Source organism: Dermacentor andersoni, chromosome 6 (genome assembly GCF_023375885.2).
Source record: "Dermacentor andersoni chromosome 6, qqDerAnde1_hic_scaffold, whole genome shotgun sequence".
NCBI lineage: Eukaryota > Metazoa > Arthropoda > Arachnida > Ixodida > Ixodidae > Dermacentor > Dermacentor andersoni.
In genome coordinates, this window is record NC_092819.1 from 175,249,471 (window position 1) to 175,273,464 (window position 23,994).

General features: G+C 44.6%; 1 long non-coding RNA gene across 1 annotated transcript in view; it reads right to left on the bottom strand.

The window, feature by feature from the left end:
* Window positions 1-587: 587 nt before the first annotated feature.
* The window catches only part of LOC140219035 (uncharacterized), a 457,444-nt gene continuing 434,037 nt past the window's right edge, over window positions 588-23,994 (bottom strand). The window contains exon 4 of the long non-coding RNA XR_011895330.1: window positions 588-783. This is a non-coding gene — a long non-coding RNA (uncharacterized lncRNA). The remainder of the gene's footprint in view (window positions 784-23,994) is intronic.

Here is a 23,994-nt window from a genome sequence, read left to right on the forward strand (position 1 = left end):
AGGCGCTGTTAAGAATGGCTAGCTGCAAGGAAAAATTGCCACCCAATTACGACTGGGGGACAAGGCGCGCATTCCCCACTCTCCGTCGCTGCAGCAAGACTGCGTTCGAAGAAGCGGGCTTTGTGCAGAAAACGGCCTCCATCCACGAGCCCCATCTCCGTTGTGACGAAACGGGTTCGACGGACGAACTATTGTGCCCGAGGTCTCCAGCGCGAACCTGATTTCGCTACGCATGAGCAAGCCGCGGCGGCACAACGAGCTACCCAGGATGTCTCCAAGCTTCCCGGAACGACTCCCCTCGGTCGTCGACTCCAGTCCTTCGCACCTGTGTGTTTGCGTGTGTGTGTGCGTCACCTTGTCGCGGGAGGCGGCTAGTTTTGCGATGACGAAACGAACATTCGCGGCCTTGTATCGCCGAAGGACCGAGCGTTTAAAAACGGCTGTTGGGCGGAGGCTCGACACACTTCTCTCGTGCAGTCAGGTTGGACTGACACACTTTCTCTTGAGCAGTCATGTTGGACTGACACTCTTTTTCTTAAGCAGTCATGTTAGACTGATTTAATTTCTGTAAATAAACCCATTTATTTATTTATTTATTTATTTATTTAAGATACTTTCAGGGCCCGAAGGCATTACAGAAAGGAGTGGGTGAACATAACAAAACATTTGTGCAATATACAAAGACAGATTCAACGTGGCGTTTCATGAATGCTGGTTTTGAAGGTGTCGGTATCCAGGATGGCTGCAACGGTGGCGGGAAGGTGGTTCCAATCTTTGCTTGTGCTAGGGATGAATGCATTACTACAAAGTTTAGTACGTGAAGACGGCACACCAACTTTGAAACTATGGTCAGAGCGAGATGATATGTATGACGGTTGGGTGATAAGCTGTTCTTTCAACAAAGGGTTGTGGTGGTAGATTTTATGGAATAGCGAAAGGCGGAAGCATCTACGACGGAAAGAAAGTTCTGGCAAGTTAAGTGTTGTCTTCATTGAGGTAACGCTAGCATGTCGGGAGTAGTTTGATAAGATGAAACGCGCTGCACGATTTTGAATGGCTTCTATGCTGTTTATGAGTGTAATGTTAGCCGGGTCCCAAATGGCGCATGCGTATTCTAGTTTGGAGCGAACTAATGTTTTGTAGAGAGTTAGTTTGAGTGACGATGGTGCGAATGAGAAGTTTCGGCGCAAATAGCCCAACATGCGATTGGCATTGCTACATATAATGTCGACATGCATGTGCCAGGAAAGGTTGCTGGTGATGTTTAGTCCAAGGTATTTGTACGACGAGACAACTGAGAGAGGGCTATTATTCAGGAAATATGTATGCAGATTAGTAGTATTAGTACGCTGCGATACCCGCATGCATTTACATTTGCTTAAGTTAAGCTTCATAGACCACTTGTTACACCATAGCAGAACCTCATTCTCGATGAGAAGCAGTTCTTCCCTTCATCAACGTCCTCAGCATGTTTAAGTTGGACGACGGCATGGGCCAGCTACCTTCGAATTCATGCCGGACTCCAATCTTGGCAACGGATCTCGAGCGATGGGATTGAGCCCCCAATCCTGACAATGTTTGGTCGTGTTCATGGCGTTATGAAGGCTAGAAAACTGGCTTGATCGTGCTTAGTTCTAACTCGAAGAGGCGTAACGTTGGCGCTGAATGTGTTTGTTTTCCGTTCCGCGAGTACCACTTTCATGCTTTTGTTGTATGAGAGTGGTAGCTGCTACATGCCTCCTGGGCAGAATACAATAAAAGCAATTTTCTCACTTTGATACGTATGCAGTTTGACGTAACAAAATTTCCCGCATTTTATTCGGAGCGGAAATATCCAGTATAGTTTAGTAGGAAACTCAAATTCTATCTTAGCTTAGTAGGCGTGAAACAAGTGAAACTCGCATTCCTTTTTGAATTGTTCGCCCAAACCGCACCGCCCGCAGATGCGTCATCGGGTATTTGACCGTAGCTTCGCTACGTGAGTTGTTTTATGCGCAAATATTGCCCGGTTAAGTATCCTGTTAATTTATGCCGACGCTCGTTCATCTTAATTTTAAGCGATTACTATCCCCGAGCACCGGACGATGCCAAACTTGTTGTGAGGTATAGCAAACGCGGTAAATTCAAAGTGGTGTGGCTGGAACTTCTTGTTTTTACGTTTCTTGCATTCAAAGCCAACAGGCACAGTATCACTGATTTATTTCCATTTCTGCTGTACTTGATCAATCTAATGTGACAACTGTATTTGCTCTTTAATGTTCTCCATTTATTGTGTATTCAGCTTGGCTGCCAGAAAATGCTTGTATATTTTTCAGTATCCAAGTGACGGTATATTTCACTGACGGCCGTGTGTGAAACACCCAAGATGACGAAACTGATAGGAAAATGATGAGGCGTTTCTTTTATTGAGTTCGGACTCGACTTTTGGTGAGGATGTCGATCGACCTTGGGCCTGGTGACAGCACACCGGACATGGCCAAAATGCGGCCTGTCAGTTGAGTGCCCCCGAATGGACCATCAGCATCGGAAAATGAAGCAGAGCCAGGTAGGGGCAATTTTCACTTTGGAAGAGAATACTTACAGCTGCCTTTTTTTTTAATGAACTAAATAACATATTTACAAAACAATCCTTTCTCTTTGTGCAGCCTACATAGCATTGTTTTTTGCTTGTTATAAAGATCTTCAGAAAGTAGTTCTTCTGAGCCCTTTTTGCATGCATAAATAAATAAAGAGTGCGCTTTCTGAAGAAATTGATGCACTGAAATGTGCATTCGGCACACACAGAGATGCAAAATAACCAACAACTTTAAAGCGGTAAAAAAACACGTTTGAAAGTTGTTCCAACATCCTAACCCGCCTTGGCATAAGGAACTAAATATAACAGCAACAGAGGTGTATGTAAAGAAGTGCTAGTAAACGTTTACAAGAGATACAGATTGTCTAAGAAATTGTTTTTATTTACTCGGAGCTTCTTGGTGCCATGGCAGTGCAGTAAAAGCTCAACATGACGTCCTACTCCTAATAAAGCACCTTTAGATTTTGAAATTAAATTAAGGGCTTTTGCATTCCAAAGTCACAACCTGAAGTTTTGGGAACCTGGCCTTCTTTAATGTGCGCCTGAATCTGAGTGCCATAAGCGTTATTGCATTTTACCCCCATTGGAGGGCAGCTGCCATGGTCTAGATTGAAGCTGTGACCAGCATGACTGAGCAGGATGGCATCGTAGTAACTGGGTCAGAATGAGAAATACTGCTTAGAACTACCAACTTCTTAGCTCACAAGCACTTTCCACTAAGCTAAAGGAGTATGGAGTACTGACAGCGACCGTCTATGTACCAGTTTCTTTTTAGGCTGTAACTCCGTTATTAGGGTGGAGAACCAGCTCAAAACACGCACCATGTATAGCTGGATTTGGACATGAAAAGGGAGTCAATTCATGTCGCCGAATATGGAAGTGGCAGTCACACTATTTGATGCATATTGCCTAAAACATAGTCAATAATACTTAATCAATTTTTAAAATATTCTTCTGAAATGTGTTTTTTTTTTCTAGCATGAAAGAAGGAGCCAAATGGTGTTCAGATGCACGAGTGGTTAGTTGCACAGCACTTCTTGCATGTATTCACAGGCTTCTTTCAAGCTTGAAAAAATCATTTGTATTCCACCTATTGAGCAGTAGAAAGCTGGATTGGGAATTTTTCAGAAAGCTCTACAATTTTCGCACGGACACTTGTACAGTGAATATAATATGTGAGCAGTTAAATCGTTAATAACTAATTACCTATTTAGGAAAAATGCGAAAATTGGTTTCACTTGCTCAAAACGATGGCAAACAACATTAGCTTCGTTCTGTCCAGCTACGTGGCACTTGTACATATTTAAAGCTTGCACAAGTCACACAGACCACCTGGAACTTACAAGGCATATATAAAAGTGGCTAAGTTGTGTGAGCCAGCCATGTGTAGCGAATCGTGAGAAAGCCACGTTTCTTTGACTTAAGAGCACGATGGGATTTACATGCTCGACACGTTGTATCAGTGTGTTCTAGGCCTGTTTGTAGTTTAGCTGCTAAATAAACAATATTTCTCCACATGTAAGCTCATATGCATCTTTCAAGTATATTGCCTCGTGTTTCCAAAATAAAACATCCTCGCGCTTCCTTCATTATGTTTTCATCTGTTGCTGTACTCAATTTTTAACATGCAACTGCACAAATTTTCATCTAGTTTTCATATTTCCTCGTTGCTTGGTGGCTTTATTTCTGAACAAGCTGTTTTCTTTAAACCCCGTTGCACACAGCAGTACACAGGATTGCTGTCTAGAGTGGGAATTGTTTTTTTTTTCAGATTTACATAAATACACCTTGCCTGGGCAATATAAGGCTTTCTACGTAGCATGACCCTGCGAAAATGTTTTATATTGCATTCCAGCATCATGCAAAAGCTGTTTACTTACCAGATGAGAATGTGTATAAGTGTTGGAAGTAACAGAACTGGAAGAAGCCAGCAGATAATGAGGCCAAGGAAAGCATACAGGAACATGTTTCAAGTTTTTATATGAAGTATAGAAATGATAAATTCAAGGGAAATAAAAGTGGATGAAAAGACATCCACTTGTGGGTGGGGAACGGACCCATAACGTTCACATTACACATGGGATATGCTAACCACTGTGGTACTACGGCCGCGTTCGAGCGTCGGCAATCTGAGGGGCCATTGTGGACGGTTGAATGCTGCCTTGGTAGCACAGTGGTTAGTGCATCGCATGACTAATGGAAAGGTTGTAGGTTATTTCTCCACCTATGGCTGTTTTTTTACCATTTTCATTTCCCTTTATCATTTCTACATTTCAATAGAAAATTACAAATAATTTTCCACGTGCCTTCCCTGGCATCTCCAAGTTGTGATTAAAAAAAATTTTGACCCTCAGTTCCCTTTCTTCTCGTTTGGAAGAACAGGAGCTTGATTTTAAAAATATTGAATTCACCTTGTACATCATCTCAATGTAGTCTCATAGAAATCTTATCACAGCATGTGCATTACTAAGTGAAGTTTTTGTTAAGATGATGATATAGCATGGGACCTAATTAGTAGCCTTTGTGTACAGAGATATAAATAGGAGAACTTTAAGGAGCACTTCTAACATGGTCTGATCATCTGTTTAAAAAAACAAATCTACCATGATTTCAGGCATAACTGTTGCCCCTGAAAGATATTTGGATCATCTGCATTGGCATTGTTTTTAGAGGGCACCAATACTGCGTTCATTGAAGTAGCCTCGTGGAACATGAAGCATCGCTTCTTGCTGGGTCAAGGAAACATCTGCATATCTCAGGTGCATGTGTCATATGCTCGAATGCTGTTTAAAAGATGCTAAGAAAATTACTTCACTAGCCTTCCAGAGGTTGCTGAGGTTGCTTCTGTAGTCTAGACATGCTACTCGATCATAACCAATTTACCAGGGTGAACTTTCATCACAGTTGGCTTTGCAATGTTTATGTAAAATACCACAATTGCCTACTAGACATGCGACTGCACTAAAACTTGGAATTAATGACCAGTAAGATTTATGGGACAGCAAAAGTTAGTTTATTACTCCAGAACAAAATGCCAGGCACTTCGGTTATTTCTGCCATAGAGTTACATATAGTAAATACTAGAGGGAACTCTGGCGCTGCAGTCGTACCACCATGGGAATGATGGGAAGCACATGGATTCGTCTGATCTTCGTGCTTGTGAATTCAGACGTCCTTGTGACTTTGTATATTATACGCTATATACATCTTATTGTCGTAAATTTCAGCGCAGTCTCTACTCTTCGAAGTGCAGAAGACGCCGCCAACATACATAATTGCTACTAATTGCAACAATTGAGCTTGTCCAGGTGACCAAATCGAAACGCGCCAAGCGTCTCAAGGCACTGGTATGCCCGCGATAAATTCATCAGGATGTTGCACTCGCTTGTCGTTACATGCCCATGTGGCTTAATGGTTTCAATATCAGACTTCTGTTCTAGAGTTCCTGCGTTCGAATCCTGTCGTCGGACGATTTAATGATGTTTATTTATTTATTACACAGTATTTTGGTAAAAATTGCTAGTTTACAAAGTCACAAAGCCGTTTTAAGCCAAACAGACGAAGTTTAGGCAAATCCATGTACTTCCCATAATTCCCATGCTGGTACAACCGTTCTTCTTTCATCCCCTGTAGACACTAGCGTCAGCGTTCCCTCTAGTAATTATTGTATGAAAATTTCTGCACCTTGCTCGTGCAGAAGCGACACCACACCTGCTGCGTGAACATGCACTACCTTTCGGCCATGTGCAGGGAATGCTGTCAACTTGCCACGTACAATGCCTGCACTAAGTGAAACAACTCACACCGTGCAGTTGCTGCCATGTTGAACTGGTGGAACGAGTAGTGAAATGCAGCACCTCCTGAACTAGTTCAGAAAGTGCAGGTTAATCGAGTGGAGATTGTATAGTAACAGAAGTTGAGTGATTCTGCATTACATTCACGAAATGTACTTCATAATACCTTTCAATTTATTTCTTTAGTTATTAAGAATCCCTTTTGCTTTCTTGGATAAAGCTACAGAATGCCAACGTATTTTCTAGCATTCACTGGTAGCAAGCACGGCAAAACTTGTTCTAGTTTCTGGATTGCCGCTTTACCCGCTAACCTCCAAGTAAATTCCGGAAGAATGCACCAAATTTTCCCATTTTTTATGTACTCAGTTTTTCGGTGTCATTCTCATTCTAAAAATATATAACTTCATTGGTCTCTGGTTAGAAATAACACAAAAATAAAAGCTGCTCTTGAGGGCAGCTTTCCCTCAATGCCGACTGTAACTCATCTTTGACAATAAGAGCAGTATAACATCGGGCAGAAAGACTGCGACTCGTCATTGGCGATATTGGATATTGGTACAGCTCGGGATCATGGGTTAAAGGTTGTGACATCATTGCTGCCCAATTTTAATTCTGCAGCTGTTGCACTTGGGTGTAGCGTGTGTGTGCACGTGTGCACGCATAAAATCACTTCATGCTAGAGCAAAGCAAGTGTAGTGCAGAGAGGCATCAGTCATCTTTATACATTTGCTTTGTAAAGATGCGCTAAGTTTATCTTTTGCAGTATAGACTTGGCGCTCTTTGGCCAAAGATGCCCTTGTGCTATAAAAACCTATCAATTAATTAGCTTTTTGCAGTAGCAGGTGCTTATTCTTTTTTCAGGATCGGTGCGTCAGTTTTAATTTGTTTTTCTTGAACTGTGCAATTACCACTCACAGTAATACATGTCATCTGAGGTATTCCTTGTTCAATCAAGAATGTTGGGGTTGTATTTGTGAAACTCGATATCTTGCCTGAAACGAGGTTGTACAAACTGACCAAGCTGATAATTCTACCTGCTTATATATGAAATATGTTGCGGTTATAAACCCTCATAATGAGTGACACATAGTACAAAAAATTTATGTAATAAAACAATTTCATGAAATGTTTCGTGTTTTTCGCATTCGTGTTGTCCACTTCTCTACTCTTGTGTCCTGTCTGCACGCCTCACCTCTTTTTTTGCATATTAAATATTGTCTAAATTTAACCATGCTTTCTTTACCTCAAAGCAGGGAGAAAATGTTCCGGTAACACCATGGATTCAGTATGGTGGCCCTAGCGTGTATGCAAGCAACCTCCTTCATGTGGACCAAGAACTGCTCTTCTGTGTCTCGCAAATACTTCTATGCGAAGCACTCAACATTCTTGTCTCAGTGAAATGGCTGCTCATCTATCAGCGTGTCCATCACCAAGACTGCCTGTTGTAAAGCTTCTGAACCCCTTTAAGAAAGCTTAATGATGTTTTTATTTACTTTTAACGGTTGGCCGTAGAATCTGAACATTTTTGATATTTCTAACATTTTTACCTGGCAAAAAGCGGTGCAATAACTTTAAACCAGTGTATGTATTTAAGTGATGATCACTCAAATGCCTATCTGGTTTTGTTAGTGTTTAAGAAATTTGAATGTCTGATGAGGTAACAGCATTTCAATTTGTCATCGTGGCTCGTTTCAATGAGCTGCTAGGAAATAAGACGCAAACTTAACACACGCCAGTTGTAGCATTTTTGTTTTCATGACTACAGTATACACATTTCAAAAAATGGCAAGTGGGGAAAAAAGCCTCAAGAACATGATCATCCTAGGATTGTCATGTCCTTACAGCTCTGCAATGACTAATCCCTCGTACATCTAGCGAGCTCATTGGTCGCAATGCCTACAGGAATATTTGATAATAGCTTGCACCTTGATTTGCCACACAGTTGATGGCTGATGACTTTTTTGTCGTCTTCATGTTATTACTATGTATTCAAAATTCATTTAGATGTAAAGGACACTACATGCACTGAAGTACCTAATGGCACTTGCATTTCAGGAGACAAAGTGTCCAGCATACCTGTCACAAAACGTGTTCTAGGGGCTACCTTGCCTCTATAGGTAAATGGACACCAGATGCTCTGTGTACAATGTAATTGGTATACTTGTCTGGAGTGCTTGAAAGATGTGCTACGGGCTGTACTGGCACTGTCTGAAGATAATGCATGGTTCTAGAAAGCCTGCAGCTGAGCATCTGCCACCATACTGAAGGAACTGCCCTAATTTATGTTGTTGATGTTGAAATTTAGGAGCTGCAATGAATAGTTGTAAATATGGTAGTGTTGCCAAACTAAAGCACAAATTACACACCTCGACTCACACAATGCACTCTGAAAGTTTTGCTACGTGGTATCTGTGTTTGCTGCCTGACCTTATGGCACCTTTACGAGCAATCGCAGGTGATTGCAGCTGCTGAGGCTTTATCAACTGGCCAGGTGAAAAAAGAATGCTGTGCCACCAGTGTGGCTGCGCACCCCGAGATGCAAGCTATATTGAACCAGGTGTTCGGTAGACGGTACCTGTGCAGCCAAAACATATTTGAGCCCTATAGGCAACTGCGTTCACAACTGCACACAAGTGTGCTGTCACAGCAGAACGTTGAGAACACGCAGCATTTTTACCGGTGTTTCTTCAAAACATTAGTGGAAGTAATTCTTTCACCAAGGCTGGTAATCATGCATATGTAATGAGAACAGGGCATTTGTGACACAAAAGAGGCCATGTGTCTAAAGTTTAATTATATCAGTAATTTATGAGATGGAATTATATAAAGTATACCTTTGTTCCTCAGTGGTCTTTTGGAGAGACATGACCGTTTCTGGCAGTTTAGTTTGGACTTTTTCTGCCTAGATTTGGTGTGCATATTGCAACTAACTAATAGTCAGTGCTCTGTCCTGCCCAGTTTTTATGCTGTCTCTGATATTTGCAATATATTGCAGTTCAGCTGAGCGAAGTATATGTCTTCACTATTACTATTTTTCTTGTTCACCTTTTGTGCAGTGCTCAGTAGTTATTACTAGCCATGTTTTGTTCACATATGTGCTTGGATTGTAGCGCGAAGTGACACAGACTAGATGCAGACAGGACGCGCGCTCTCACCTAAATTTTTATTGATACGAAGAATATATATATATATATATATATATATATATATATATATATATATATATATATATATATGTGTGTGTGTGTGTGTGTGTGTGTGTGTGTATTGATACGGAGCAGCCACCACAGTGTGGCTGCACTGAGGAGGACGAAGACGACGTGGCCCCGCATGATATAGCGTCGCCATCTTTGCCACCGTTGGTCTACGTGTAAATATATTGTAAATAGACTTGTACATCAACTGCACGTAACATTAATTTGGTGGAGGTGGACGCTCCCCGTACCCGTCGTGGAGCTTCGCGGCGGTCGCAGAGGCGACATTGCAACTTCATCTTTGCCACTTCATCTACGCAACCGTCTCCGCCTGCAGCCCCGACCTACGTCGCCGTTTCCCCCCTCGGGATCCTGGTGTTTTCAACTGAGTCGGCAGTCCTGATGTTGACGACTGGCTCCGCTTATACGAACGTGTCAGCACCAATCACAGGTGGGATCCGACAATGCTCGCGAACGTTCTTTTATACCTCGACGAAGCTCCACTTGCATGGTTCCAGACTCACGAAGAGGAGAACTCTAGCTGGGATCTCTTCAAAGAGAAGCTCCGCGACCTTTTTGGCAATCTCTTCGGTCGCCAAGAAAGCCCTTGCCACACATGTACAGACGTCGACCGAGTCCTACGTGTCGTACATTCTCGACGTCTTGGCCCTTTGTGCCTAGGCTGACCCGACCATGTCTGAGGACGGTAAGGTTAATCACGGCCTCAAAGGAATTGCTGACGACGCCTTCAATTTACTGGTGTTTACTAACGTCACCAGCATCGATACGATCCTCAAGGAGTGCAGTCGTCTTGAGCACGCTAAAAGCCGCCGGGCATCCCAGCACATCACGCGACTTCCCAACACAGCTGCTACGTCATCCTGCGACGACCTCTTCCACCAGCCGTCGCAATGTGACAACTTGATCCGCATCATTCGTCGTGAAGTCGAAGCGGCACAACCGGCGGCCCCTTCATTCCCGTCACCTGATCATTCTCCGGTGACAATCTCCTCGATCCAGGCCGTCGTCCGTCAAGAATTGTCCAATGTCGGCCTGCAATCCATTCGCTCCTTAGGCTCGGAACCTCTTTCTCCACGCACGTCGCCACCACCCCCTTCTTACTCCTCTTTTGGACAGCGCAACCCCTCCGAATGGCGAACCGTGGACGACTAGCCGATCTGTTTTAACTGCCGACGCATAGGACATGTCGCTCGCCACTGCCGCAGCCGCTGGACTTCTCCTGTGCGCTATTCTTCTGATTATCACCCTCGCCCCTCTAGCGCGTCCTTTTCCTTCGCCCCTTCTATGCCCGCTCCATCACCTGACCTTGCGACACCTTTTACACGACCCCGCTACTCCCGCTCGCCTTCTCCCTCCCGTCGTCAATCTCGTTCGCCCCGTCACGCCGTGCTCCTTCTCCGACCTACTCGCCGCACCCCCGGCCGGAAAACTAGACAGTGCAGCTTCTGGAGGTGAAGCTGCAATGACGAAATTGGCACGAAATCCTCGCTTCACTTTACCCACGAACAAGAATCTTTTGGACGTTCTCGTCGACAATGTTCCTGTGTGCGCGTTGATTAACACCGGGGCGCATGTGTCCATTATGAGTGCTGCTCTTCGCCGTCGGCTCAAGAAAGTTCTGACGCCCGCCCCGGACCGAGTTGTACAAGTCGCCGACGGAGGGACTGTCGCTATTGTTGGCATGTGCTCTGCCCGCCTCACCATTGCTGAGAGACACACCGTCGTTCTTTTCACCGTCATCGAGCATTGCCTTCACGAACTCATTCGCAGTCTGGATTTCCTTGCCAGTCATATTCTGCCCTCATTGACTGTTCGGCCGGCTCACTTCGCCCTGACTTGCCTCTTCTTGCCGACCATGTGGAGCCGCCTCCAAGCCCTTTGAGCTTTTCGCCTACCGCCTCAATCTGTGACACACGTCGACTTGTTGTCCTCACCCCCTGTACCTGATGGTAATTACGTGGTCGCACCAATTGCGGCAGTTATACTTACACATGGTGTTACCGTGCCGCACACTGTGCTGACAATTACTGGTAACCGCACCTGCCTTCCCCTTGTCAATTTCGCGCTAACCGCGCAAGTTCTGCCTCAGGGGATTTCATTGGCTATAATTAGCGCTTTGCAGGATGGTGAGATCGAGCCATTCACAGTGGAAGATTGTCACAGCTCAGCCCATACCGTGACGTCATCGCATGGTACTGACGTCGACATTGAGAAGATGGTTTCCTCTGACCTTACACCTGTTCAAGCTGAAGCTCTTTGCCGCGTTTTTGAAGGCTATCGCGACATTTTTGACTTTGACAATCGACCCTTAGATGAAACGTTCGTCGTGACGCATCGCATAAACACTGGCGATGCGAACCCTATTCACCGACGTCCATATCGTGTTTCTGCGTCTGAAGGAGCTGTTATCCAACAGGAAGTCAAAAAGATGCTTTCACAGGACATTATCGAGCCTTCTTGTAGTACCTGGGCTTCTCCCGTCGTACTTGTCAAAAAGAAGGATGGCACGTGGCGTTTTTGTGTAGATTATTGCCACCTGATCAAAATCGCAAAAAAGGACGTGTACCCTCTGCCACGTATTGATGATGCTCTAGACTGCCTGTACGGTGCCACCTATTTTTCTTCTATCGGCTTACGGTCCGGCTAGGGGCAGATATTCGTCGACGACATGGACCGAGAGAAGACTGCATTTATTACCCCTGACGGCCTTCATCAGTTCAAGGTGATGCCTTTCGGTCTCTGTAACGCGCCCGCCACCTTCGAACGAATAATGGACTCTTTGCTTCAGGGGTTCAAGTGGTCCACCTGTTTGTGCTATCTGGACGACGTCATCGTTTATTCGCCCACATTTGACACGCATCTAGACCGTCTTTCAGCGATTCTTGACGTGTTCCGCCGCGCCGGTCTCCAGTTGAACTCGTCAAAATGTCACTTCGCTCGCCGCCAAATCACCGTCCTTGGACACCTCGTGGACGGCAGAGGCGTGCGACCTGATCCGGACAAAATTCGGGCCATTACGAATTTTCCTGTTCCGAAGTCTACCAAGGACGTTCGTAGTTTCGTAGGGCTGTGCTCTTCCGACGCTTTGTGAAGGATTTTGCGACCATCGCACGTCCCCTTGCCGACCTCTTGAAGAAAGACAACCTATTTTCTTGGGGACCTAACCATGCCGCATCTTTTTCGCAGCTCACTACTCTCCTTGCCGCGCCTCCAATTCTGGCCCATTTTGACCCGTCTGCCTCAACGGAAATTCGAACTGATGCCAGTGCTCAGGGCATAGGAGCAGTATTAGCACAACGCCAGCGTGGACATGATCGCGTTATAGCTTATGCCAGCCGACTTCTATCACCCGCCGAGCGCAATTATTCAATCACAGAGCGCGAGTGCCTCGCTCTTGTGTGGGCTGTTGCCAAGTTTCGTCCATACTTGTACGGACGCCCCTTCTGTGTCATCACTGATCACCACGCGCTCTGCTGGCTATCCTCGCTCAAGGACCCCACGGGACGACTCGCTCGCTGCGCGTTACGCCTGCAAGAATATACCTTCTCCGTGGTATATAAGACGGGACGCTGGCACCAGGATGCCGATTGTTTGTCCCGCTACCCCGTCGACGACCCGGCTGATGCGGACGCCATCGCTTGCGTTTTCTCTGTGTCCCACTTGCTTAAAATCGGCAACGAGCAACACCGCGATCCTTCATTACGAGCCCTCATCGACCATCTGGAGTCAACGCCTGGCGACGCCTCTCTCCGGATGTTTCTCCTTAAGGAGGGGACACTGTACCGCCGCAATCTCGATCTACACGGCCTTGACCTTCTGCTCGTAATTCCATCACACCTGCGTTCCACTGTCCTCCAACAACTTCACGATGCTCCCGTGGCTGGACACTTGGGCGTGTCGCATACATACGACCGTGTGCGCCATCGATTCTTTTGGCCGGGTCTCGCCCGCTCCGTGCGGCACTACGTTGCCGCATGTGAGCCCTGTCAGCGCCGGAAGAAGCCGTCCACACCTCCAGCTGGATGTCTCCAGCCGATCGACATCCCACCGGAACCCTTTTTCCGTGTTGGTCTAGACCTTCTTGGACCGTTTCCTCTCTCGGGCTCCGGAAATAAATGGGTCGCCGTCGCTGCAGATTATGCTACTCGGTACGCAATCACCAGAGCCCTCCCGACAAGTTGTGCTGCTGACGTTGCTGACTTTCTGCTCTATGACATCACTTTAGTGCACGGTGCTCCGCGCCAATTCTTCACTGACCGTGGCCGTAGCTTTCTGTCGGCAGTCGTCGAGGACATCCTCCGCTCCTGCTCGACTGAGCACAAGTTCAGCACGTCCTACCACTCGCAGACCAACGGCCTCACGGAGCGCCTCAACCGGACCATCACCGACATGCTATCCAAGTACGTTGCGACCGACCACCACGACTGGGACCTTCACTTACCATATGTGACGTTCGCGTATAATTCATCGCGTCACGACACCGCCGGCTATTCACTATTCTATCTCCTATATGGCCGAGAACCCGCGTTGCCCTTAGACACTTTGCTGCCCTCGGCCACGCGTTCCGCCACTGAATACGCCCGCGACGCGATCGCACACGCCGACCACGCGCGCCAGCTCGCCCGCACCCGTCTCGAGGTCTCGCAGGAGCATCAGAGACGCTTCTATGATTGCCACCATCGCGACATGCACTTTACTCCGGGTTCTCTGGTGCTTCTCTGGACACCCATTCGACGTGTGGGCATTTCCGAAAAGCTGCTGTCGCGCTACACTGGCCCATACCGTGCGGTGCGACAAGTGACCGATGTCACGTATGAAGTCAACCCCGCCAACCTCTCAGCGTCATCGCCAGCTGCAATTGACATCATTCACGTGCCGAGACTAAAGCCATACCACACACCTCTCACCTCGGATGTGTAGATTAAGCCCAGGGACGGTGCTTCTACTGCCGGGGGTGATGCTACGGAGCAGCCACCACAGTGTGGCTGCACTGAGGAGGAAGAAGACGACGTGGCCCCGCTTGATATAGCGTCGCCATCTTTTCCACCGTTGGTCTACGTGTAAATATATTGTAAATAGACTTGTGCATCAGCTACACGAAACAATATATATATATATATATATATATATATATATATATATATATATATATATATATATATATATATATATATATATATATATGGGTGTGTGTGTGCAAAAAACCGCAGCATAAGAACTTGACAAGGTATGAAGGCATCAGTTAAACATATCTGGAAGTACGGAAGTCAAGAAAGAAAACAACAAAAAGACACTACTTCAGATTAACACACGTGTTGGGAAGATACTGAAATTCGCATTCTAACAGAGACAAAAATGCGTGGCTAACGCGAGTCTCTCATGATCTTTTAATGTGGAATGTCTCGATTATTTCTCGTGTAGTTTGGCATTTGTGTCATGAAAGAATTTTCGTGTCTTCAAACAAAGGTTTACAACCGCAATTGAAACAATGTGACGCTAGATGTGAAGCATTAGGATTGTTAAGTGCATGTTTGTTCGTTTAGTCTGATATTAATGCACCTGCCGCTCTGTCCAATGTAAGTCTTCCCGCCCTTGAGAGGAACCTGATAAACTATACCGGTGTTACAAGGCACAAAAGGGGACACATGTCTAACGCCGCAATCAGCTTTTCTTTTTTTGTCACCCTGCTCAAGTTTCCTATTTATCATAGGGCACATGATAGACAACTTGCGGGGGGTCTAGAAAACTGTATCGACGTCATATCTATTGGCCACGTTCTGTAAACCATGGAATAATCTATGTACATATGGCACCACAGCAAACCTTTTTTTCTGTTTTTCTTGTTTCTTAGCGGGGCTCTTTGCCCATTTTAAGAGCTTTTCGCAGGTTGTTTTTGTTGTTTCCTCTCTTGACTTCCCTACTTCCTGATATGTTTAACTGATGTCTTCCTACCTTGTCATGTTCTTATGCTGCGGTTTTTTGCACACACACACCCATATATATATATATATATATATATATATATATATATATATATATATATATATATATATATATATATATATATATGTGTGTGTTCTTCGTTAAAATAAAAATTTAGTTGAGAGTTAGCGCTCGTCCTGTCTGCTTCTAGTCTGTGTCCGTGTCACATTGCGCTACAATCCAAGATCATGTTACCGTATCAACTCGCCCAACTTTCTATCCTTTTGTTCACATAGCCACACTCAGACGTGTTGTTTCTTGTGTGGCCGGTTATTTTCGTACTTTATGATAAGATGCAGTGCTTTTCGAATGAAAACATGTGATAGTTCGTAGTGAGGTTATTTAAAAAAAACTTTTCTGCTTAAAATTTAATTTAACAAGCCTGTGCCATTATTTAGTGCTTGTCTTTGTATTGGCATGGTTTTACTCCTTATCTTCCTTTTTACTTTTAAAATGTGGAAGCATTATTATGTAACCACTTCTCTTTAATGAAATAATAAATACTTTTCTTCTTACATTTCGTCACAAATTTCACAATGATTTTGTTCAATTAGGTAACCTTAGACTAGGTGATTGTTATTCTGGTAGCTTGACTTACAATGCCTGTGGGATATTCAGTGCAAGCACATGGGGAAAAATAAACTAAATTATTGCGTATTTACTGACGGTAAATGGAGCATACATAAATTTCAGGAAATAGTACATGCTTATATATTAAACAGCACGCACAGCTACATATGCAGTTTTGTTTGTAAATGCTGAAACATTATTCTAAGTGGAAGCACTTTGTTGCACTTTGTTCTTTGACTTTCAGTGCTACCTTTGGGTCATTATATATGCGAAGGTACTAGAAGAAGCATACCGTGGAGATAAATGACAACTTTGCTGAATAGAGATATCAAATATGTGCTTAAAACGGCAAAAAACTGCTTGACAAGCAAACGTATGCTTCTGTAGTACTGCACTGATTACCGTCGCCAATCCATGGATTGCTTGCGCTTTATTGCATTCAATATGAGCTACAACAACGAGCTATGATGGCTTTCCCTCCTGGTCAAGCTGGTGTTGCTGCGAACATATTTGGCCAAGAAAAGTGGAGGTTTTTATTTCAGAAATGCATGTAACATCATGCTTTTGGTTGTGTGCTGTTTCCATGGAGTGACAAGTACTGGTGCACCAAGGTGCGGGAGATCCTGTGTCCTTAGTGCAGCGTGCGTTGTTATTGCGCTCTGCATCCTGCCGGCAGTGTACTATCACTGCAGAGGAAGATGAAAAGCATAGGGTGTGTGCATTGCTGCGATCGTGAAACTGAAATTTTTTTCCTGAAAGGGTCACACGTTATATATGCTCATTTGACAGCAGCAGTTAACCGCAAACCGACCCACACGGGCCACTACCTTCACTTCGAACCCAATCATCTAGCAAACCATAAGGTGTCCGTTGTAAATTCTTTATTAAAGAAAGCTGAAAGTCACAGTTCATTGGATATGAGAACAAAAGAAAGGAGAATTGCTCTGAACGAAATTAGAAGGAATTGCTACCCAAAGAACCTGATTCATAAAGCCACCCCGCCACAAAAATGAAGAAACAAACCCCCGTACCCCAGAAACTTCTGTCCCTGCCATACGTCAAAGGTGTCAGCGAAGCTCTGAGCTGAATATAGAAAAGAAGGCCTCAGTGTCGTGCATTAACCAATAAACACTGGGAATATATCCTCTTTCCTAAGCCAAAAGACCGTCCAGCAAAAAAGAAAAAGAAGGAAAGGTCAAGGCGCCGTCTGAAAACTCAGCTACGTCGATTGTCTGGCGACGCGCATTAGAGAAAACAAAACTGTAACAAAGAATCAGACAACACAAGAATGACCTGAGGACATACAACCGAATACCCAGCGCCTTCGCCGAACATTCCGAAGACGCTGGCCACAAAATTGATTTCCAAGAAACCCAAATCCTTCAAACAGATGAATCTCCGAAGTTTGATTCATACCGCATTCAAAATACATGCAAACCGCGCTAAGGGCGATCCCCGTTTGTTTATATCCATGGCCGTAGTGAAACGAAGAACAGACGACCCGGTCACCAATACCGAAACGTTGGCGCGTGCGTGCCCCCCCTCCCTTCAACAGCATCCCCGCCTGCCGAGCGCCAGCCGCACACCTTTCCCGTCTATCGAGGAAGGCTGTGTCTCCGCCACTTTCGCCCTCCCCTTTTATTGCGACAGCAATTTACGGTTGGATGTTATGAGCGTCCCCTCTGAAACGGGGCGGTGGGTTGCGCCACCAAGCTCTTGCTATTAGCTGCAGAATGTCCTACCCAGGTTAAAAGGGAGATAAGAAAAACACGATGAATTCCCATAACCAAATTTTCTGACCGCCTGTTCTGAACTTTGTTTTCGTGCGTCTCTTCTTTGTCGTTTTCCGACTTTTCTTTCACCAATCTTCCGATCACCGCTTACTAATCTCTATTGCGGATATGTTTACTTTCCCCCTGTTCTCGTTGAACCCAAGGGCTTCAACTTGTGCCTAAATCGACCACTGGACAGCTATCTTCACATTCTAATATAACATGCTCCATCTTTTCTCTAGCTTTACCGTAGCAAGCACATACTTCTTCCTTCTTATATCTCGCTTTATAGGTGCGTGTTCTAAGGCACCCTGATATCGCCTCGAAAATGAATCAGATTGCCTTTGTGTTATCATAAATTGTTTCTTTCACGATTTCATTTTTCCTTCCTAATTAAGTAGTTACTCATGCCAGGTTTCTTTTCCGCTGCTGCTACCTATGATATTATTTCAGCCTCTCTGACTTTCCGCTTGACGTTCTTTATTGCTGTGTTGCTCAGCCTTCAGGCCACATACATGGTGGTGACCTTCCTAGTTCATTTCCTCCACTGTCAATCAATATTTGTCCGGTACAAATACCTCAACACTCTCCCAGCTCATTCACTTTCTTACATATTCCTTAGTCGTTCTTCATAGTCAATTTAACTGTGAGCTTCCCTCACTTCAAAACTTGTCCAGACCATATCACCCTCCACAGCTTCAATTCTAGTCTTTTTGTGAGCGCCAAATGCGAGGCGTCCTACTGACCGTTGGTTGCCGTCGAGTCCTCATTGTACCTCTGATTTCAAGCAGAAAACCGCATTTCCAAAAGTAATTCCTGGAACTGTGACACCTTTCCACATACCCCGGGGCACCTCGTACTTATTGTGTCCGCATAGCACTCTGTGCTTCATTATGGTTGCATTTACCTTCCCCTCTACTCTTGTTGCTTTTTCCTGTGTTTCCAAATATCTGTTGCCTTCATTTGTCCATATACCAAGGTAGTTATATTCTTTCACGCTAGGTATGTCCTGGCCCTGTATTGACACTGTCTGTTCAGTGTCTTCATCTAATATTACAACACCCGATTTTTAGGCGCTTAAATTCAAACCTAAATTCACGCCTTCCTGTCTGTTCACAGATATTAACAGACGTTGCATATCACTTTGCTGGTTAGGTAGCAACAAAATGCCGTACGCATAAAAGAAACGTGGAAGCTGCTGCTCCACTAATTTACCCGCCTGTTTCTATAAGATTTTAAACCAGGTATTACTTCCTTCTAGCGTCCTCTCCATCCTCATCATGTATATCATAAACAGCAGTGAGGATAAAGGGGCACCCCTGCTTCAGTCACTTGTTATGAACTTTCTCCTCGCTCCTCATCTCTTTCCATTTAACGCAAACGTTATTTTCTAGGTAAATCTCTCTCAAAAGCTGTAGACAATTGTCGGCTATACCTTCCCCTCCCAAAATATCCTTCAAAATGTTTCGGTCTACGTTGTCATGCTCTCCTGTAATGTCTAAAGAGGCCATATGTAACGCTTTGTTTTCTACTCTTTAAATTTCTATACACTGAGTAAGAACAAATAAGTTATCATCGAAATGCCTACCTATTCTGAAATCATTCTGAAATGCTCCCAAAATGCGGTGATTTTAACGTTCCTGTCATTAACTGGGATAAAATGACAGCATCTTCTCAGCTATATAAAGAATTTCTTGACCTTGTTCTAACATTTAACTTCACCCAAATGGTGTCTATGCCGACTCGCGGTGCTACTATTCTTGATTCAGTTTTGGTTTCCAACCCCGATGCTGTTCAGTCGTTAATGTATATTGATGGCCTAAGTGATCACAAGATGGTGTTATTAGACCTGGCCTTTCAGGTACCAACCAGTTAGCCTTCAACAAAATATATCCGCGATTACAACAAATCAGACTTATCGAAAATAAATCAGGAATTAGGTGCTCTTTTGTGTCTTTTGAGCAGTTCGCTTCCTCACGAAGTGTAGAGAGCAAATGGCTACTTTGTAAAAAGAAGATATTGTCTCTTGTCGAGAAATATGTGCCACTTCTCCGTATTCGGGGCGATGTCGATAAACCGTGGTTCACCAACCCCCTTAGGAAGCTCGTAAACAAGAAGAAGCGCCTTTTTCGGGCAACTAAACTCTCGGACTGTAATTCCATATGGGAAAAGTATTTCGAATGCCTCCACCATCGCAATAATTTGTTGAGGCAATCAAAAAAGATTTTTTTTTTATATTGACCTTCTTGGTATCCTTCGTGAAAACCCACAGAAATTTTGGAAACTTCTACCTACAAACCACAGTGCTTCTCACAATATATCATGGATCCGATGTCATGGATTCTTATTTCTGTTCTGTTTTCACTCAAGAATCCGCCTTAAGTAGCAGTACCTTTCCTGACTGCAACTTTTCCCGCATGCCTTTAAGTGACGTTACATCTGAGGAAATTTTGGCCCTGATCGATGATATCAAGGTCTCCAGTGCTCCCGGTCCGGATAACATTCTCGCGAAAGTCGTGAAAAGCACTAAGGGGCTTACTAGTAAATTTCTATAAATCATCTTTTCGCAGCCATATCTACCAGTACCATTCCTAACGACTGGAAGTTAAGCAAGGTTGTCCTGGTTTTCAAAAGCGGTGACAGAACTGGGGGATCCCTCGAAAAATCACCCGATATCACTCACCTGTATTTCCTGCAAACTTCTTGAACACATAAGCTATTTTATCATGTTGCCTCTCATCTTGAAGCTAACCCTTTCCTTTTCTGTAACCAGCATGGCTTCCGACTAGGTCACTCATGTGAAACTCAACTCGTTGCCTTCACTACTGACCTCCATTGAAACCTGGATTCTCTCTTCCAAACAGATGTAATTCACCTAGACTTTTCGAAAGCCTTTGACCGTGTACCTCACGAACGACTAATAATCAAAGTAAACAGCTTATGTCTCCATTCTCTAATCACGTCCTGGATCCGGTGTTCCTAATTGGCCGATCACAGTTTAAAGTTATTGGACAACGTCAATCTACAGTCAGCGAAGTGCTATCTGGAGTGCCCCAAGGTTCAGTCCATGGACCCCTTTTGTTTTTAATTTTCATTAATGAACTCCCTTTTGGTGTTTCATGATCCATCCGGCTCTTTGCCGATGACGGGGGGATGTACCGCCGTATAAACACATACAGTGATCAATTACCTTAAAAGCGTGACCTCACTACAATTGAAAAATGGTGCACAGAGTGGCTCATGCAGCTAAATGTCAAAAAATGTAAGTTCATGCGCGTATCGCGGAAACACTTTCTCATGCCACACTCTTGCTCTTTGCATTCCCTTCCTATTGAGTTGGTTCAATCATACAGGTACCTTGGTATCATCTTCACTAGCAAGCTTACATGGTCAGAACATATCCAAAATCAGGTTATTGCCACTAATCGATCCCTGGGATTCATAAAATGGTCAGTATCATCATTACCCCTTTTGATCCGTCAACTAGCATATGAGACATTTATCCGTACAAAACTGGCATTCGCGTCAGCTATATGGAATCCCCATCAATCGTACCTTTTTGAGCTACTGGAAGCAGTCCAAAACCGTGCAGCCCGGTTTATTACATCCCAGTACGACCATCAGCCTAATTGTTAGAAACATCAAATCATCCATCCACATCCAATCATTACCACATCACCGAAAAATCTCACGCTTACGCCTCTTTCAAAAGCTCTATTACAATTTCCCACATTTACGCGACACGCTTCTTTTGCCACCCAGCCGTAATTCACGCCGTCTCTCAAACAACCTCAGTCTTCAACGTCTTCACGGCTCTACTAAATCCTTCAACTCTTTCTTGCCGGTAGCTATTGCAGAATGAAATAGTTTACCTGACCGCGTAGTAATCGAACGTAACCCTACCAAGTTCAGAAACATACTAACGAACTTTCTGAGTATTGATGCTTAACGTGTTTGACTTATTTTTACGGCATCGCACTTTTTTAGGTGCATTGGTTATTACTTTTTGTGTTTGACTCTCATTTCATTACACCTTCTTTACCCTTCTGAATGTTATTACTGTTTTTACTTCAGTCATGACTTTTTCAACGTTTTTTTCCCTTAAGTATGCTCCCTCCTTATGTAATACCCCAACAGGGCCTTTACGGGTCAATAAATGATGATGATGATGATGATGATGATGATGATGATGATGCTAATACTTTCTGCCCATGCTTGCAGCTTTAATTTGATTGCCTGCATTGCTACCCTGTATATTGCCGATGTAATGGTCAAGGGTCTATACGAGTGAATTCTAACATTCTCCCCCTTACCTTTATAAATTAAATTCATTGTACTTTGTCGCCAAGTGTCTGGTATTCTTCTATCTTTTAAAGTTTTTCCCACTGCTTTCACCAGAGCTTCCTTACTTTTTGGTCCTAGTTCATTAATCAACCTAACGGGAACCTCGTGTATCCCTATGGCTGTGCGCTTATGAATTTTTCTTCAGCTTTCTTCCAGTTGAAAATTGTCAGCACAAGCTCCTTTTCCATCTGGTTCTCTTTTGTAACTAGGTGCTTCATCGTGCACACATGCCCCTAGATGGCACCTACTGCGCATGTCACGCTTTGCATATGCCATTTATAAACAGGGCCGTATCTCACAATAAACGTTCTTTCATACGCTGTTCACGAACGGACACATAGTGTCATTAGTAGCGGGCGATGCGTTTCGCTAGCCCGTTCACGAACGTCCGCTCCCGTGTCCGGCATGGCCCAAGTAGAGCGCACAACGCAACAAAGTACAGCATAGAGGCTCCTTTCACCGCCAAGGCCAATCGACACTACGGGCGATGCTTTTCATTACTGGACCACTTGGAAAAGTGAGTTTGCTCTTTTTTCTACGGCGAGCAGATTGAAGCAGCAGTCTAACGAAGTTCAGGCAGCGACATTTCTTGTGATAATTGGTGAAGAAGGAAGGCGAAAATTCTATACTGTCAAATTTGAAGATAAGGACGAAAAGCAAGACGTTGATAAGCTAATTGAAAAGTTTGAAGCTCACTACAAACCGGCAACGAATCTAACGTTCAACGAGTTTCGTTTTGGCTCTCGAGACCTGCGACCGGGCGAGGCTTTCAACGATTGGTTAACCGGCCTTAGCACCCTCGCTCGCCAATGCGAATTCGGGGAACTAGAAGAAAGACTACTGCGCAGTCGAATAATTCTAGGAATCACAGACAGGAGCTTGCAACAGATACTCCTGGCGGAGAATCCTTCATGTGCTAAAACAATCGAAATTTGCGGGGCTAGAGAGCAAGGAGAGGATTATTTTAACGAAATCCAGGAGGTCGCAGGGAACACAACAGATGAGAGCAGCATACATTTTGTCAATGCGCGAACTACTCTCAGCACTTGTCAAAGCTGTGGTTTCGCAGAACACGGAAAAGCAAGGTGCCCTGCTCAACGCAAACACTGTAAGAAGTGTGGTGGCCGAAACCACTTCGCCCGCATGTGTCGTCATCCACAAGCGAGACCGAGGAAGCAAGAACGCAGAATACAGCAGGTCGAGATAGCAGAGAGGAATGATTATTTCCTTCAAATGTGGCAATTCAGTGCAACTGATGAGCATGACCCCTGGTCAGCTACTCTAAACATCGCGGGGGCGAATATCCGTTGCAAGATTGATACCGGGGCCAACTACTGCGTCATGCCCAAGGCTACGCTAAAGAACATAACTACACAACCAGCACAAGCTTGCTCCTCTATGCTAAGGTCGTTCTTCGGGCATAAAGAAAAGGCATCAAAAAGGATTGATCTTCAAATTGTTAATGCGAGACAAGCTATAATGGCGCTCTTCTTCGTTGTGAAACAAGCAGTTGCTGTTACACTGAGTGGCAAGGTCGCTGAACGCTTAGGGCTGATTTGCCGCATAAACGCGGTAGGCGCCTGGGAGACCGAATAATTATTTCAAGGTGTTTCAGGGGTTGAGGGAAATCAAGGACGTCGCTTACCACATGGAGTAGAAGCCTGAAGCTCAAGGCACCATAAAATCGGCAAGACGGATCGCCGTGGCCCTTCGGGAACGCGTCAGAGCGGAGCTCTAGAAGA